This window comes from Mandrillus leucophaeus, unplaced genomic scaffold (genome assembly GCF_000951045.1).
Source record: "Mandrillus leucophaeus isolate KB7577 unplaced genomic scaffold, Mleu.le_1.0 Scaffold455, whole genome shotgun sequence".
Lineage (NCBI taxonomy): Eukaryota > Metazoa > Chordata > Mammalia > Primates > Cercopithecidae > Mandrillus > Mandrillus leucophaeus.
In genome coordinates, this window is record NW_012104865.1 from 871,839 (window position 1) to 877,143 (window position 5,305).

Below are 5,305 nucleotides of genomic sequence, written 5' to 3' on the forward strand. Positions count from 1 at the left end.
TACTGTATTTATTATACTATTAACTGTAAAACCATAACTTAATTCTGAATAAATTTTTTAACACTTAGTATTTTATAGTCAGAGGAAGTTCTATTTTTGAAATATAAATTACATGTGTACTTTTTGTTTAAGAGACAGGATCTTACTCTGCTGCCCAGGCTGGAGTACAGTGGCATGATCATGGCTCACTGCAGCCTTGAACTTCTGGGCTCAAGTGGTGCTCTCGCCTCAGCCTTCCAAGTAGAAAGGACTACAGGTGTGCACCACTATGAATGGCTGATTTTTTAATTTTTAGTTTGCAGAGATGAGGGCTCCCTATGTTGTCCAGGTTGATCTCAAACTCCTGGGCTCAAGTGACCCTCCCATCTCAGTCTCCGAAAGCGCTGGGATTACAGGTGTGAGCCACTGCGCCCAGCCTATATGTACTTTCGTTGTAGGTAGTTATCAGAGTGAGATCAATAAAAGAAGTTGAATCATAAAAATCAATCACATGAGATGATGTGGGTAAAACAAATGGAAATACAGTTTGAGAGACAAGGGATATATTCTAAAGTTAATGTATTTTGAGTGGAATCAAAATACAAATATCAGGCTATATGATGTGTACTAAGAATATTATTTCTTGAAAATGTTATTTCAATTATATACATGTGTGTTTATGTGTGTGAGTATGGGTGGATCTGTGTATGCATATTGAATCATGATGTAAAAATAGTTTTTCATTTAAGTAGCAGCAAAAATCACCTTGACCCAGGTGACTCTGATGCAGCAATCCACATTTTGAGAAACAATTACCTGGGGGAAGTAAGGGTGAAGGAGAAAATATCTAAGGCTTAGGCTTTCAAAAACTACATTTTAATGTATATTAACTATATATGTATATAAGTATAAAATTATTTAAGAACTTGAAATACATAATAGGGAATCCAGACCTTAATGCCTGAGAAGGAATCAGTAGCAAAGTATACAGTTTTAGGAAGCTGTGCAGTAGAGACCATATTCAATAGCCAGAAGAACACTGAACTTTTAAAATGAACTCCAAGAAAAGAAACAAACACATGCAAATTCCACAGTAGTATGAGTTAGCTTGCTGGGGAGAGAATGCCTACCTGCTAAAGCAAATAGATCTGGCCCATATGAAAGCAGAGACAGGAGGGTTGGGGCTGAAATTAGGGAGACTCAGGCTACAAACAACTGATAAAAATCTATCCCTTCACGTCTTACATTACAAACTTGGCACCCCTAGAGGTAGAGTCCAAAGTGGGGATTCATATACAAGTGGTTTATTGAAGTGTTCCCAAACAAATGTAATATGGAAGTGAGCAAATCAGAACAGGGAAGGGGAAGAAGCCGAGCAAGGGTTCAATTTCAGACAAAGCTCCAGTGTCAAGCTGATCCCATGGGATCTCTGGAGTGCAAATTATAGTTGACTCTTGAACAATGTAGGGAATACGGTACCAATCCTCTCACCCCATGAAACTGAGCATTTGTATAACTTTCAACTCCTCCACAACATAACTACTAAAGCCTGCTGTTGACTGGAAGCCATATCGATAACATAAACAGTCGATTGACACATATTTTGGATGTTATAAGTATTGTATACCTTATTCTTACAATAAAGTAAGCTAGAGAAAAGAAAATGTTTTTAAGAAAACTATAAAGAAGATAGAATATATTTACTATTCATTAAGTGGGAGTGGGATCGTCATAAAGGTCTTCATTCTCATCATCTTCATATTAAGTAGGCTGAAGGGGAAGAGAAAGGGGAGGGGTTGGTCCTGCTGTCTCAGCGGCGGCAAAGGTGGAGGCGGTGCAGAAGGTGGAGGAGGTGGAAGGGGAGGCAAGAAAGACAGGCACACTCGGTGTACCTTTTATTGAAAAAAAATCCACGTGCTGCTCAAAGGTCAACTGTATATTTCAGAATGTGTCCTTACTAAGGGCAAAGGAACTGGGTTTTCATGCTTGAGCATCAAGCCAAAATCATTGGCTAAAGGATCCCCTGGCGGGACGTGACCTCCCAGAATTGCTCTCTGCGCTTGTAGACAAAGTGGCTGTAGCCAAGGTCAGTTTTCTCTGTGTAGAAACAGGGAACACAGACCCTGGGGATGGGCACACAGAAAAGAAAAGATCAAAGGGGTCTGAGGGGAACTGCATAGAACACAACAGCATCCACTATCCTTTAAAATAGTTTTCTCTCAAGAGGATGTTTTTGCAATAGAAAGAGCCAGTTAGGGTAAAGTGAGTTTGATAGGAAAATTTCCAGGGGCTCCTAGGACATTTAAAAAATAAAATCAGTCCCTTTCACTCAAAAAAATTACTTTTTAAAAAATTGAAGCTAGAACTGGAGCTGAAGTATTTAGGGTTTTAGTATTCTAGTTTGCTTCATTTTCTTTCCCAGTATAGGAATGGAATAACTTTGGCATGCCAGTAATATTACATAAGTATAATTTAATTAAATTGTACTTTATTAGCTATTATGTCTGGCATAATTCAGAGGGTAAGGGGAGCATATGGGAAGGATATATTTCTTGAATCAAGACTGAGACCATGCCATGACGATTCTGCCAGCGTGCTGACTCTATCTCTAGCTACGGAAGAGGAAGACATCCAGGAAAAGTCTTAATAATAGAACACGTTGACACATAGAAGGAAACAACACACACCAGGGCATTTTGGAGGGTGAGGGGTAGGAAGACAGAGAGGATCAGGAAAAATAACTAAAGGATACTAGGCTTAATACCTGGGTGATGAAATAATCTGCGCAACAAACCCCCATGACACAAGTTTACCTACATAACAAATCTTCACTTGTATTCCTGAGCTTAAAAGTTTAAAAAATTAGTTATAAAAATGAAATAAATAAATGCAATAAAGAGGAGGATAAAAGTAATAGTGGATATTAAACAAAATAATGTTCGATTAAAAGGTCTCAAGCTTATTTTCTTTGGAATCAGCAACTATAAGTTTAGTGATAAAAGTTAGTCCTTCCTATCACATATCAGCTAGACATACTTTCATTTGAAAGTAACAAAACTCAACCTATAATGGTTAAATAAGTATGACGTAGTGGTTAAGCATAGATTTTGTAGATTCAAATCTTAGCTAGTAAACTTGAGCAAATTACAGATTTTTTTTCTTTTTAAGTATTCTCATCTAACAAAAATGAATATCAGAATAGTATCTACTTTAACATCTACTTTTTATTTAGTTATGAGAATTACAATTACTACATGTAATGTATCTGAACTGTATGTATATATATGTAAGAGAGTACCTGGATTGTAGTAATACATGGGTAATACATGGTTAAAATTTGTTTTAGTTAAGAATGACACAAAAATAATTTTACTGTTCTGAATTTCTGTTAATCTCTAGAAATAGTCGCCAAAGAAGACAGAATCTGTTTCTCTCCCAGACAACCCAGGATTTATTTGTACAAGAGTGAGAAATTAATTCTGTGCCTATTCATTTATAGCAGTGGGACACTACACATTTTCTTTATATTCTGCACCTTGTTTAAAACAAAATGCAGACATCTTTCCATATAAGCATATATAGGCCTCTAAGTGTTTTAAAAAATAGTATAGCATTTTATCACATGACTATACCATCATTTATTTTACTTGGCCCACAGTGACAAACATATAGTTTATTCACAACCAACACTGTAATGAATATTCTTGTATGTGGATCTTTGGATATTTATGTGAAAATATTTAGAAGGTAAAATTAAGAGAGAAAGCATTTGACGTGGCCATACTCTATGTAGACCACAACAGTAAAGATTAAGAGATTCAGGAAGATGAAAAAACGGAGGAAAGTGTTAAAATTAGACATTTAAATATATCCCACATGATTTAGAACACTCTGTAGTTAAATTTAACTAAATGTGTGTTAAAAACTGGGATTGAATAGTTTTAATTTAAATATTTAAAGTTAAATTTAAATGCACGGTCAGAAATCCACTGTCAACCAGTTCTGTATGTGTATACAGTGCTTTCCGTCAGTTTTTTAGAGATAAGCTCCTAAATATGAGCAGACAAGCAAGAATCAGCAGATGCACAATGAAAAAAGCAAAAATAAATAGAAAATAAAATTTTGGAGGACATAGAAACTATGCAGAGAGAAAGAAAACTTCAAAAATGTACAAAAATATTCTCAGATTCAATCAACAAATATTTGATAACCTGCTCTGTGTTAGGCACTAGGAATTCACCATTAAATGAAAGAGAGAAAAAAGTTCAGCCCTCATGATGCTTAGAAATCATTGCATCATAAAAGAAGAAAAAATCCTGTGAATAAAGAGATATTTGGAAAGCAAAAAGGAGCTCATGGGAATTAAAAATATGATAACAATGAAACAATCAAAAGAAGGATTGAACAATAAAGTTTAAAGAAAATAGAAGAGAGAAAATAGCAGAGAAAAGATCAGACATTTTATTGGACTGGGACAGGCAGTTTAACATAAACATTATAGTGATTCTAAAAAAGAAAAACAACAACAACAACAACAACAAAAAACAGAGAAAAGGAATAATTCAAAAAGTTCCAAATCATTCTTAAAAATTCCCCGGTAATAAAAATACAGAATTTTTCAGATCGAATCAATCTATTGAATGCCCATGAATACTGACCCAAACAAAATAACATCAGAATGCAATTTCAGAAAATTAAGACAAATAGAAGATTCTAAAATGTCCCAGAGAGAATAACATAGATTTTACATACCTAATCACCATCAGAAAGACAACAGACATCTCAAGAATAATGCAAAAAGGCAGAAGACAGCAAAGTAACACTCTCAGAATTCTGAGTGGAAATTATATTTCCCATCTAGACTTTCTTCTATTAACTGTGAAGGTGGAATAAGGACATTTTAAATAGATATGTACAATTTCAAAATTTTTGTCTGTGCAATCTGTCTTTTAGAAAGTTACTGGAGGATGTGCTTTGTTGGTAGGAAGGGTTTACAAAGAACAAGTTGTGAGATCCATGAAACAGGAAATCAAACACAGGGAAAGCCTTTCTAAATCAAACACAGGAAAGGGAGACTTCAAGGGGACGGCTGTTCAGGTGGATAATCTGATTGGAGCAAAACAAAATTCTGCACAAAGAACATCTTCAGGAAGATAAAACTAAAGAATACCTTCTGCTTTTAGATGTATTGAGAAGACATTAACTAAATGTGGGAGAGTGAGGAGAAAAATGAATGATGAACAAACACAAAATTCACACGACAACCAAAACAAAAATTAATTCTACGGAAAATAAAAAGTGCACGAAAGGAAGAATAATTCACATT